Consider the following 14694-nt stretch of genomic DNA (forward strand, 5'->3'; position numbering starts at 1 on the left):
CGAATTTCGTTAGCTTCTGTGACTCTGAAAGGAAACAATCTTTCTCAGAACGAACAAATGAATTATTGCTTTTACAGCACTGTCTACATTTTTCACATTCATCGCTAGCATCAACTGAAAAGAGCCCGACTCTGTAAACTCTATGGAGAACGTGATCGTGAGAGCATACACACTACATGATCGCCACTTTGGGACGACTTTAGATCATCGTGTCACTATACACACTCATATAATATAATATAAATGCTTAGTGGCGTGTGTTAGTCTGTCTATGTGTGTGTGTGTGGAAAAAATAAAACCAAGCTGCAGCGCCACCTGCTGGGCGGAGTTATACACTGACCTACTAAATTCTTAGTGTGTGTGGAAAAAAAAATCAGAAAGGGCTGAAATTTGGTATACTAAGATGTTTTTAATTTGTTAATTTAATTTGTTAATTGTTAAAAGTGTTTATAAAGATTTAAAAAAAATATATATATATTTCTTGAAGGAGAAGTGACAGTTGGGAGTAGTTGGTGGTTGCCGGGGGTGAGAGTGGGGAGTGGTTGGTGATTGCCGGGGGTGACAGTGGGGAGTGGTTGGTGATTGCCGGGGGTGACAGAGTGAGAGGAGTGTGATACTCAGGACCGCTGAGAGAGATCCCTGTGTCTGGATAGACATCTGGATAGATGTGGCGATGAAAATGAAGGATGAGGTGATGGAGAAGAATGATGAGGTGGTGACATGTGGACAAAACCACGTTAAAAAAGAGCGCTTACGTCGGGAAGTAACGCTCTTCCCCTGAGGAGGCCTGGGCTATGGCCCAAATGCATGACAAGAACCTTTTTGACACCTTAAGTAGCTTGATTTGACTAGAATGCATGAGTATCATGCACGGGTTAACTTGTAATATATATATTTTTCGTGCAATTATCAGGCCAGTGTGTACCTAGCCTTAGGTACTTCTTATTTTAGTTCATAGGCTTATCTTTCACTGAGAAGACAAGAAATGTTGCTAAGGACAGCTGTCACCATTAACAATGAGTGAAAAATTGAAAAAACTTTATTTTTTGGGGGGTGCTTTTATATGTTGTTATATTTGTTTATGTTCACTTAAAGTCATATTTGTTAGCCCCAATTATGTCTTCACTTATCCTTAAATTTAATTTATGTTTATGTTCAATTCAATTTTATAATGAAAATGTGACTTTCACATTTTTTAATACCGCTGTCATTACATTGTTATATTGTGTACAAATAGGGTTATGTGACTTTAGCATTTACTGCTAACACTTTCAAGCTACAAATGCTACTGTGTTTGAGCTGTACGCATCTTGAGATGCCTCCAACTGAACATATGCCCCATAAATAAGCTTTTTCTTGCAGGTGTCTTTTCCAACATATGTTCTGAGCACAAATGCATCCAACGCTAAATGAGTTTGTGTAGTTTTCCCTAGTCATATACCCTGAATTACTTCTCTCATACTTTATATTACTGTTATCATTATGTACCTATATATTTAATTATACTTATGTATCTATAGTAATTGTTTTAATGTGAATTGTTATGTATATGATTGTTAGATTTTTTTAAAGAAATAAACAAATTTAATAACGATATTAGAAGATAAAATAAAGTCTTTTGTCTTAAGATAAACCCCCATTATTTGTTACACCTTGTAATTTCCATTGCTGTTCTCAGGATGAGTCTTTCTCTAAATACTCTTCCAACTTCTAAGCAGAATTATTTTTTATGAGATTCTGTTCAGGTCAGGCCTTTACTCCTATATTTGCTAACAGAGTTTATCCTCTAAGACACTGTTTCCCAACTCCAGTCCCCAGGGACCCCTAACAGTGCAGGTTTTCCAGGTCACAAGTGAAATAGTTAGTACCACCTGTGGATCTGTTACAATGTGTCAGTTAGTAATGAATACACCTGTGCTCCAGCAAAGAGATATGGAAAACCTGCACTGTTAGGGGTCCCTGAGGACTGGAGTTGGGAAACAGTGCTCTAAGACATGATACTAAGGGGTATATTCACTATGCTGCAGTTCCGTACAACCACCAATTCCTGGCGCTTTGAAATCATTTTTTAAAACAGCACTTTTATTAAATGCAAAGCCCATCGGGTTTTGTCCCTAAGGCAGTGTTTCCCTAACTCAGTTATCAGGACCCCTAACAGTGCATGATTTCCATATCTCCTTGCTGGAGAACAGGTGTATTCATTACTGACTGACACATTGTAACAGATTCACAGGTGGAATAATTATAATGTGTCAGTCAGTAATGAACACACCTGTGCTCCAGCAAGGAGATATGGAAAACATGCACTGTTAGGGGTCCTGATAACTGAGTTTGGGAAACACTGCCCTAAGGCATCAGAACAGGGTTGACCTCTTGCGCATTCTTTTCTGAGACAGCTATAATTCCCTTGCACACTTCACCTTAGAACAAGGGGCGGATCTAGAAAAGTATACTACCCGGGGCGATTTAGAGGGGGCGATTTAGGCCCCGCCCCCTTTTTGACTTCAAGGCTGCCGGCGGCTGCACAATATGTGCAGGTCCGCTCGGCAGTGACAATGTGCTGCCCACAATCAGAGCAGTCGGGCAGCACACTGTCACTGCCGAGCGGACCTGCACATATTGTGCAGCCGCCGGCAGCAAGCCCCTGCTAGGGGGGGGGCGAACGCCCCAATCGCCCCCCCCTGGATCCGCCACTGCTTAGAATGTGGTATTCCACCTTCAGCCCTTAACATCATTACACATATCACCAGCTTAGATATTTTTATTAGGATCCTCTGCAAATATTAGGCACCTTTCTCCTATCTATATTGAAATTCTCTAAAAAAATCTAATTTGATAACTTACCTCTATTCAGACCTGTGCTCCCATAGCACTGAACTTAGAAAACACTGCACGGCCAGTGAGATCTTCAGATCTGTATTATACAACAACTCTTGGCAGGAAATTTGAGTAGATGCCTGCAGAACAACTAGCGAAAGAACATATAAAATCTTATATCTCTGTTATTTTAATCTGATGAGATTAGTAAGGATGTTTTAACATGCTCTTTATCTACATATTTCAGAGAATGGTCTGAGGATTTTATTTCACAGTGGGTGGTCCAGCCACGTTAGTACTTTAGTCTATGGTCTACCACAAGTCTTTGGATTCTAAATTGTGCTACAGCCATTGATTATTATTGCTAGGCATATGGTCCAGGTGCAGGGCCGGATAAAGGGAATGGAGGCCCCTGGGCTAAGGGGGCCTCCATTCCCCCGTGAGCCCCCCCCCCCGTGATCCGAGCTGCCCGCACCCCCCGCCCCCCGGCACTTACCTCCTTCTCCAGCGCGCTGTACGCTCTTTACTGAGGAGATCTCGTGAGAGTAAGACTCACGAGATCTCCTCAGTAAGGAGACTACAGCGCGCCGCAGAAGGACCCCAGTAAAAGTGCTCAGCAGCACTGGTCGCCCCCCACCCCCGACCGATCAATACTGCTGCTGAGCACTTTCAAGGGCCCCCTGGATGCCATAGGCCCCTGGGCTGTAGCCCAGTTAGCCCTAGGGTTAATCCGGCCCTGTCCAGGTGCTAAAATGAGTTGTAGAAATTAGCTACTCTTATCCTGATGGCATCAAGAAGTGTTCCAGTTGGATCCTGGTAATGGTGACCTTAGGTTGGGTAGACACTACTGTGTTTTCAGCAGATTATCAGGCCAATCGGATGATAAATAACTGATTGCCCCGATATCACAGTAGTGTGTACCCTGCAACAATTATGGTTCCAAAGCACATCAAATTCCTGAACAAGATTGTTAAACTGAACTATTAATATTGCTGAACGATGAAACAAAGTTATTCCAATTCTGGAATTGAAACAACAATTGAGGATTAACAAGATCCTTATACTGGAGAACTTGTACACAAAGTTTAATGGATCCATGCCATAGAGAGCACTCATAGTTAATTGTTAGGAATCTCTAGTGACCTTTTAATTATCCTGACTCTCATGGTCCCAAGTTTGCACAAAGTAATAATGGTTGAACTAGATCTTAGAAACTGTACCTACTATCTCCATTCTTACTTTCTATGTTTTTATTTGTATAACTCCTGCCTAGTTATGTCAATAAAACCTACTTTGTGTGCTATTTAAAATTCTTTCATCACTTGTTGGACAATTATTTAAAATTTTTATGTTTACAATATTATACACCATAACGGGAAAAGCAAATGTTAATTTTTTGGAGGTCTGAGCTTATTTTTTTTCAGTTGGAATTTAAACTAGAGCTTGATATGCATTTTCTCAGACACTGTCTGGATAATATGTGTTTAGATGGCTTTAGAATATTTATTTTTATAGGCCATGACTTAATGTAGGTGTGCCATGAACTCTTCAGATAAGAGAGATCTTGCTAAAGCCATGGGGAATGTTTACACTTTTAAATAGTACAAGTATATCATAAGATAAGAAATGATTCAGTGTAGTAGTAATGCCACTGTTGTTGGAACAGTAAAAATAATTCTCTAATGCACTAACGAGGAACACATCAAATATTATCAGATATTTATTTTTCACCAAATTCCTCAAGTAAAGTAGAATCATGGCTTCAGAAAATGGCATTTGGTGACACGAGACTCATGAAGATTGTCGAACTTGCTATCAACTAGCAAAGACTGACTGTGTCCTCCTTGACCAAACACTGTCAAGAAGATATGAATATACTTGTTTTTTTTTCTTCCTGTTTATTTATTTATATATTTCATTTGTTCTGTTTATTTCATATCTCATGGCGAATTCTTAACTTTGAGAATATCATGACGTTGGGTCCTTGCATGCACAATATACAAATCCTGCCATTAAACACATTGCCGTTTAAAATTTTGCTGTCAAAGTCGCTGAATATCGTCGATTTGCAAAAAAACGCTACTTGATACATTTACCCTCATATGTGTATACTTTTCTAAATTGTTGTTATAGGAGGGAGCACTGTATTATGTGAATTAACAGGTACAATCATTTGAACCATTTGGGGAGCTTGGTTCCAAATATTAAACCATTTAATTTCAAGATTGACTGACTTTTAAGCACAATAGGGTCTTAGCAGAGATCGAGTTCTGAGTTCTTATTTGCTGTTGGTGTTGTGGATTCCCTACTCCATAATAGTAGTCAGTATCAGAGATGTTCTCTTAGATTTATCCAGTAGATCCCCCCTCCCAATGTCAGCCTTAATGTAAACATAGTATAATACTAGTGCATCTTACCATTCAAGGCAGCAACTATACTAGTGGATCTAAAGCTGAAAACATGTCAGTGATCAGGTTTCTCTAGAATTAGTGAGTGTTTAAGCGCAGCCCTAGTTTTCAAAAAGACAGCCTGCCTGAGTAGAATTGTGTTGCAAATGATGCCTGTGTCAGGCACCGTCCCCGCTGTACCTCCACGAAGCGGGGACAGTCACCCGACGTATCTGTCCGGAAGCGTCCTGTTGCTAGGCAACAGGCACGCAGCGTCCCTGGCTGGCTCTCTGCAGTCGGGCGCATGCGCGCCTCGTTCCATTGCTAGGCAACGGGACCCTATGTGCGATCCTGCCTCCCAGCCTGTCACTTCCTTTCAGCTGATTACAGCCTCTATTTAATCTTCACTCTGGCACCATTAGGGTGCTCGAGTATCAGGTCTCCATTTGGTCTCCCTGTTTCTCCAGAATTCCTTGGTTCCTGCACTCCATTGGTTTTGACCCGGCTTCCCTGACCACTCTTTTGGTTCCTGAGTTCTGGTTATTGATCCCGGCTTGCTGACCTTTCTCTGGATTTCTTGTGACCATTTACCTCGGCCTGTTTGACTTCGCTTTGGATCTCTCCGTTGTACTGCATGTCTCTGCTGGTTTGACCCGGACCGTCTTGATCCTTGTTCACCATGCTGGTAACTGTCTAGGAGGACCACGACCTGCATACCCCTTGCAGTTAATCCCATACCCCCTTGCGGGGGTCCCTGGTGAACACCAGGGGTACATTAGACTCCGCACCTCCTAGTTCAGTGGCGCAAATACCAGTTGGTGTTTTCTGTGCATTCAGCAGCTTTCTCAGCCTGACAGTATACTTTGGCCATGTCAGACGGCAACGGTGAACCCTCTGCTCGTGATCTCCTTCTACACCTGGCTCAACGTGTAGAACAACAGGAGACTAACCAGGCTCAGCTTCTCTAGTGCATCCAGGGAGTAGTATCCAGAATAGATTTCCCTCAGGGATCTTTGAATCCAGCAAAGCCACCTCCTACAGCGGCCCCTCCTGTCACTGTTAGCACGAGTGCTACCACCACCAGAAACCTGTGCATTCCTATTCCTGAGAAGTATGACGGCAACCCCAAGGGGTGCCGAGGTTTTTTGAACCACTGTTCGATCCAGTTTGAACTCGCCCCGGAAAACTATTCTTTTGAGAGAGCTAAGGTGGCCTACATCATTTCTCTCCTTTCCGGACAGGCTTTGGCCTGGGCTTCTTCCCTATGGGAACTGGATAATGTTTGTCACGAACACGCTCCCAGCTGCCGTGACTTTGGGGTGTTCGTTGTATGAGGTCACACACGATTTCAGCCCGCAGTCTCTCTCTACTTAGCACACAGATTATACACCTACGGAAATGCCCCCAAACACAGCGCTCTCACACCCCCAGACACTTCAGTTTTGCCACCACCTATTGAATACAGGCAATAGGACCCCGATATACTGTCCCACACTGGCACACAGGCTTCTCGCTATTCACAGACTAGCAAGACCCACACCAGCACAAAAAGGGTAACCTCTTCACACCTCCAGACTGTTACACAAATGTACATACAAGCACACACAGCTTGTTAATCAAATGTATTAACAAATCACACACTGGCATTCCAAGGGTTAACTTGGTCGAGCTCTCTTCTTACAGACTAATGGATACGTAAGAGTATCAAGGACGCAACATATTAAATTATAGATTTAATATACAAAAGTACAGGGCATTCAGATATTAAGAAAAATAATGAATAAACAATTAATAGATTGACATAAAAAGCAAAACAGTTCCCCTTCCTCCTTCTTCTTTGCTCTTCCCCTTACTAACAATCCCTCCTCCCCCCCCCCCCCAAACTGTCTCCTCTCCATGTTCCACTTCCACTATTTCCACTCCCTTTCCCCCTCTCCAGTTTCCCCTCATGGTACTCCGGATATCTCATAACCATATCTCTGTTGACTCTCGTTTATCTGCATATTACTAATCCTGTGGACCATTACGTTTGTGGTGGCCCCGAGTTCTATGCCTCACCTGTTTTGCAAACTCTTGTTGTTAATATTGCTATGAATTGTTTGAGCATAACAAATACTGTACCGTCTATCTTTGACAAAAATCTTAATAAAAATATTTTATTTTTTTTTAAAAAAAAAAAGCAAAACAGTTTAAAATTAAAGGGGTTACATTCAGAATAGCACTTACTTGAGTTGCATAATCTGCGCCATGGGGAATTGGCTAGGAAGATGGACAGCTTATTAATGTGGCTTGATTTCCCCAAAAAGTCTGACCCTTTTCTGTGTCTCGTCTTAGCATTTTTAAGACCTGTCCCTGCCCCCAGGGGTTGTGGCCTGCGACACTTTTTCCAATCACCATTTTCCTGTTGCCTGATTTACTAACCAATTCTACTATGTGATCTAACTCTCCTGTAAAGTGTCACATCTATCCAATTTTATATCATTAATACATCCTCTATGATTCTGTCCATCTTGTGATACCAAACATGATGACATTATGACAATGTGACATACCTTTTCCAAAGATATGTGATTTTAGCTGTTCCCGGATACCCCCCATACTTGTCATTCACAACCCTGGTGTGATTTCTGCTCCTCAGTATGCAGTAACACCCAGATTTCCCAAAATATGAACTATGACAACATTTTCCTTTGAATGTCATATTTCTATATACCTGTATAGGCTTTCACATGCTGCCTACAAGGATCTCCAGCTGTGACCGGCCCCATACAGTCTATTCAAGTGTCCAAAACTGCCTCCCAGGCCAGGCTGTCTCACAGTAGGAGCCTTTGAAGCTGTCAGAGGTGATCCACTTATCTTATCACACTGGAATACGCAAAGCCAGCAAATACATTTACATCAGACTCTGTCTTTACATTTTACACTTTAACTGTCACTCACCGGACCGTGAGTGCCTCTACTCTGGTGCGAGGTCCTCCATCGTTTCTCCCTACACCTGTGTGGAATCGTGGCCGCTCGCTATCCTGCCATCTGTGCATGCACAGGTCTCGCTAGTAGCTTCACCTGTCCATGGAGGTGATTGACAGATCAATCACCTCACCCTATTTAAGGCACCTGCAACCCTAGGTAGGGGCCTGATTTTGAAGTCTCATTCCCAGTGAACTTCTCTAGGTGTGTGCAGATCCCAAACTGCTTCCAGCTTTACTCGTGATACAGTTTCCAAACTGTGTGCAGATTGTTCTTACTACAGCTTCCACGCTGCTCCCTTATTCAACTCAGCGGCGGTTCCCACACCGCTACAACACTATCATCCCGCTGATCGTGTCACAGCTTCCACGCTGCTCCTGGCTCCACTCAGCAGCGGTCCTCTGACCGTTCCAACGCTGACACCCTGCTGATCGTGTTACAGCTTCCACGCTGCTTCCCTGCTAACTACCGCTACAACGCTTCATCTCCCAGCTGATTCCGGATCTACACAACTGGGTATGCTCTACTAACTATTGACTATTACCTATTCTACTCGCATACCAGTTGCATCCACTGTTGTTTATTGCGCAGGGTACAGGTACCCATATAGACTGTGTTTCCGCATTGCTCCAGTTAGGACTGCTGTCACTCAAGCTGGTTACCTACTCACGCTACTACTTGGCGTCATTGTGCATAAACTGCTGTGATCAGCTTCTCTCCTCTGCAAGGCACCAACTATATATACAGACTATTCATTGTGCCTTCCTAGACATTGCTCTACTCGCGCTGTTCCCATACAGCCACAGTTTGCCTTTCAACTTCACTCTCCTGCACCTGGACAAGTCCTCACTCCCTCCACAGCAGTGGTACAACTTGCTGCACGCAGACCACTGACTTCCCTGCTACATACCTGCACCTGGACAAGTCCTCCTATCACAACGGTGGTACAACTTGCTACTCGCAGACCACTGACTTTCCTATTACCTACCTACACCTGGACCCGTTTCCTCACCATAGCGGTGGTACAACTTGCTGCACGCAGACCACCGACTACCCTGCTACCTACCTGCACCCATCCTATTCTTCCCATCAGAGCAGTGGTACAACTTGCTGTACGCAGACCACTGACTCCTCCTCTACCTATCATCACCGATCCACGTTCACTCCTCGTGTCTACATTATCTCCAGTTTCCAGTTTACAACTCCAAGTCGTTGATTGCCTCAGACTATCTCTACTCTCCTGCTGTTGTGTCGCTCCAATCATTCACCTGCCTGCTTTGAGGTGCGTGCCATAACCCCGCCTCTCCAGCAGAGTTCCATCTGGTGAAACTCGGGTAGCAACTCCTAGTGCCCGTGACATTAACTAACTTATCAATGGATTCATTTGATATAACATATTTACACTGCAGTTATGATTTATCCCTTTTAAATAAATATAAGCTCTCTATGTTCACGGCAATGTTTCTCTCCACAACTCCTCTGTCTTCATTGAGAATTTTCGTTGAGTATTCGATGACCCTGGACTCATTTCTTCTGCCGCTTCTAGATTTCTGGCACTACAACAGGGGTCCCTTTCAGCCGCACAGTATTTTGTCCAATTTCGGACTTTTGCATCTGACCTAAAATGGAATAATGAGGCTTTGGTGTCTACCTTTTGGCATGGACTTTCTGATCAAATCAAGGATGTATTAGCATCCCGGGATCTTCCTTTCACTCTGGATGATCTCATTTCACTCAGTATCAAAGTGGATATTCGTCAGCAGGAACGCTCCCTTGAGAGGGATCAAAGTCGTCGCCTATCCTCTTGCTTGACTCCTTGTTTTCAGTCTCCCGTTTCTTCTATGGAGGAGCCCATGCAGATCGGACGCTCACGTCTTTCCCGGTACAAATGAGAACACCGCATTAAAAACTACCTTTGTCTTTATTGTGGAGAGGCCAGTCATTTACTATCCGCCTGTACTAAGAGACCGAGAAACGCCACCTCCTAGGCGAGAGCAAGGAGGTCGTCCTAGGATCCAGTTCTCACACTCCCTGTTCCCACAGAGATGCCAACTTCTTGATGCCCATTACCCTGAAGACTTCTGCTGAATCCTTTGTATGTATTGCCTTTGTGGATTCTGGATCCGCGGGGAACCTTATTTCTGCTAATCTCGTGTCAAGATCTTATATTCAATTTCATTCTTTGCCGCAACCTTTGTTTCTGACTGCAGTGGAAGGTAATCACGTCAACAACGGTTCTATCACCTGTATCACCAGTCCAGTTCAGTTGCAGGTAGGAGTTATACATCACGAGTGGATCAAGTTCCTGATTATTCCGCAATCCGTGAATTACATAATTCTGGGCTTACCCTGGCTGAGGACGCACTCCACCCAATTTGATTGGCACCGCGCTCAAGTTACTTCTTGGGGGTCCTCCTGTTTCCAGAGATCCCTTTCTAAGATTTCTCGTCCTGTGAGACAATTGGCCTCTCAAGTGACAGTCCCTGAACCTTACTTGGACTTCCTCAATGTCTTTAGTAAATCTGATTCTGAGAAACTTCCTCCACACCATCCTTGGGACTGTCCCATTGAGCTTGTTCCTGGTAAAACCATTCCTAAAGGTAGGGTATACCCCTTATCATTGCCAGAAACTAACGCCATGTCCCAGTACATTTCCGAAGACCTCCAGCGGGGTTTTATTCATAAATCTTCCTCTCCAGCAGGGGCTTGTTTTTTCTTCGTCAAAAAAAATTACGGTTCTTTGAGACCTTGTATTGACTACCGCCACCTGAATGCCATAACCGTAAAAAATCGCTATCCTCTCCCCCTCATTCCAGAATTGTTTGACCGTATCTGTGTTGCTCGAGTCGTCACCAAATTGGACCTTAGAGGAGCCTCCAATTTAATACGCATTCGTAAAGGGGATGAGTGGAAGACAGTATTTAACACCCGGGAAAGACACTATGAGTACCTTGTAATGCCATTCGGGCTCTGCAATGCTACCGCAGTGCTTCAAGAGTTCGTCAACGAGATTTTCAGAGACCTTCTCTACTAATCAGTCTTTGTCTACCTTGATGACATTCTGGTGTTTTCTCCTGATCTGTCTTTGCACTGCAATCATGTTAAGGTGGTCCTCTCCCGCCTCCGGGCTCATTTTCTATTTTGCAAGTTGGAGAAATGCCTTTTTGAATGTTCACAAGTCCCTTTCCTTGGCTACCTTGTTTCTGGAACAGGTCTTCAAATGGAACCTGCGGTCTTAAAGCTACCCAGTGGTTCATTGGGTTTTCTAACTATTATCGTCAGTTCATCAAAGGATTCTCCTCCCTCATCGCTCCTATTGCTGCGTTGACCCACAAAGAAGCATGTTTTAAGATTTGGCCTCAGGAAGCTGTATCGGCCTTTAAATCTCTTAAGGAGGCCTTTATTTCTGCACCGGTACTTAAGCAACCTGACCAGGAGAGACCTTTGTTTCTGGAGGTAGACGCCTCTTCTGTTGGGATCGGAGCTATATTATCTCAAAAGACCTCTTCTGGATCCTTTGAACCCTGTGGTTTTCTCTCTAAGAAATTTTCTTCCTGTGAGCAGAACTATGGGATTGGCGATAAAGAGCTGCTGGCTATTAAGAACGCGTTGAAGGAGTTGCATTATCTCTTGGAGGGGGCTCAACATCTTGTGACGGTAATAACTGACTATAAAAACCTTACTTACCTGCAATAGGCTCAGTGCCTTAATCCCCGGCAAGCCCGTTGGTCTCTGTTCTTTTCCCGGTTCCAGTTAGTACTTACCTACCGCCCTGGTTCCAAGAGCCAATGCATTATCCAGAGCCTTCGACAATTCTGACTCCTTGGGTCCTCCTGATACCAAATCTATCTTCAGTCCTCTTCAGGTAGTGGCCTTAACCAAGTCTTCGGTGAAATTTCCTCCTCCTGGTCGCTCTTTCGTGAGTCCACATCTCCATTCCAAGCTGTTATGTTGGGCCCACGATTCAAAAGTTGCTGGTCATTTGGGGTACAAGAAAACTGTTGCTCTTCTATCCAAATATTACTGGTGGCCCTCTCTTGGCCCTCATGTCCGCAAATATGTTCAGGCCTGTAGCATTTGTGCCGGTCACAAGGTTCCCAGATGTAGTCCTTCTGGTCTTCTGCTTCCTCTGCCTGTTCCAGATTCTCCCTGGACCAGCGTTACCATGGACTACATGACTGAGCTCCCTTGAAGTCATGGCTACAATACTATCTGGGTTGTCGTAGATAGATTTTCGAAAATGGTTCATTTCACACCATGTAAAAGGCTACCTTCGGCTCCTGAACTTGCTCAACTCTTCCTGAAGAACATCTTCTGTCTCCACGGCTGTCCTCAAGAATTTATCTCTGAGGAGTTCAATTTGTAGCTAAGTTTTGGAGAGCTTTTTGTAAAAATCTGGGTCTCAAATGCTACTTCGGATATCATCCCAAGACAAACGGTCAGACTGAGCGTGTTAATCAAGAACTGGAATGAACATCAATCCTCTTGGAGTGACCTTCTTTGCTGGGCAGAGTTTGCACACAATAATCAAGTACATTCCTCTACTGGATTTTTTCAGTGTTTCTCTGTCTATGGCAGACATCCGGTACCCCCCTCGTTACAAGAGATTCCTCTTTTATCTGTTCCTGCTGCAGACTCTCTCACACACAATCTCTCCCAAATCTGGTCTCAGACTCGGACTAGACTTTCGAAGTCCTCTCTACGCTGTAAAGATGCTGCTGATTGCCATCGGAGGAATTTTCCTGTATTAAAGGTTGGAGATCAGGTATGGCTATCCACTTGCAAACTCAAACTCCGTGTTCCTTCGTTGAAGCTAGCACCACGCTTCATCGGTCCCTTTGCTATTTCACAAATAATTAACCCTGACTTCGCACCTCCTAGTTCAGTGGCGCAAATACCAGTTGGTGTTTTCTGTGCATTCAGCGGCTTTCTCAGCCTGACAGCCTGGGCTGTGGGAGGATTATGGTACAAAAGTCAGGAAGTGCATAGTCATTCTGAGACACAAGAGTTTGAAGTAGATGCCTGAGAAGCTACAGGTAACTTTGTTCCACCTAATTGAATTGGAACTCGAACGTGCTGAACCAATCTTCTCCGCTGTGAAACTGTAAAATGGATGAATAACATTGCAGAGGCTTTCCATGACTGCTATTCAATATCAAATGTCAGTGCCATTAGAAAGCTGCACAAAACATTACTCCTGGACATGCCAAGTCTATCCTGTGGGTGTAGCTTGAAAATGAGTCACATTCCAAGGAAACCAACTATTCCTGACAGCAATAACGGGCTCTACTGTAAGTGTAATTTGAGACAGAATTCAAAAATCCATTTCACAATCCATGTGAAAGATATTTCTGCCATTGATATTTGTTTCAGTGTTGAAATTTTGTATCAATGTATATGAAACATTTTTATGTGGTTACAAAACAATCTTTAATAGAATGGCTAATTGTACTGATGCCTAGAACACTTTATTCTAAGCATACTAATTAGAAATGTTCTTATATTGCACATATCTAGATTACATTGTGCCACATGTACTGCGTCACTTCAGTATTACAAAATAATTAGAAAATAATTAAAATTGTTTCATAATTTACATTTGGTAAATATAACAAATAGTGTAGATGCATATTTTCATTAAAATAGCACTAAACCTAAAATAAAAAAATATAACATTATCAGCCAAATAAAGAAATGTGTATGTAAACAATTCAGGAATCCATCAGAATTAAAGATATTCTACTGGACAGCACAGTGACACAGTGGTTAGCATTGTTGCCCCTGGAGCATGGGTTTGATTCCGACGAGGGCCCTATCTGTGTGAAGTTTGTATGTTCTCCCTGTGTTCATATGGGTTTCCTCCAGGTGCTCAGCATTCCTTCCACAGTACAGAGACACATTGGTAGATTAAGTGGCTTCTGACAAAAATCGACCCACATGTGTCCATGTGGTAAGGACTATAGATTGTAAACTCCACTGGGCAGGGACTTATGTGAATGATTACTCTCTGTAAAGCTCTGCATAATATGTAGACGCTATATAAATAATAATTTACTCAACAGACCTGTCTCGAAGACAATTTTACTGATTGGTGAAATCATTTGACTAAACAGACTGAGCCATTGATTTTCTAATGTCTCTATTATTAAACTGTCTACAGTATAGGAGTTGGGTTTATTAAGACTTTTTTTCTAACTAGATAAACAACATATTGGCTTTTATTATAGCGGATCCATCAATCACACATAGACATACTGGTGCCTTAAAAACATCAGATCTATGTTTGACTATATTCTGAAATCAGAAAGAAACCTTTGTAAAAAAAAAAACACTTGTTCCTCTTTCCAAAGCTACATCATCAACATCATCATCATTTATTTATATAGCACCACTAATTCCGCAGTTCTGTACAGAGAACTCACATCAGTCCCTGCCCCATTGAAGCTTACAGTCTAAACTCCCTAACACACAGACAGACTAGGGTTAAGCAGCCAGTTAACCTACTAGTATGTTTTTGGAGTGT

Source organism: Mixophyes fleayi, chromosome 4 (assembly GCF_038048845.1).
Source record: "Mixophyes fleayi isolate aMixFle1 chromosome 4, aMixFle1.hap1, whole genome shotgun sequence".
In the NCBI taxonomy this organism is placed as follows: domain Eukaryota; kingdom Metazoa; phylum Chordata; class Amphibia; order Anura; family Limnodynastidae; genus Mixophyes; species Mixophyes fleayi.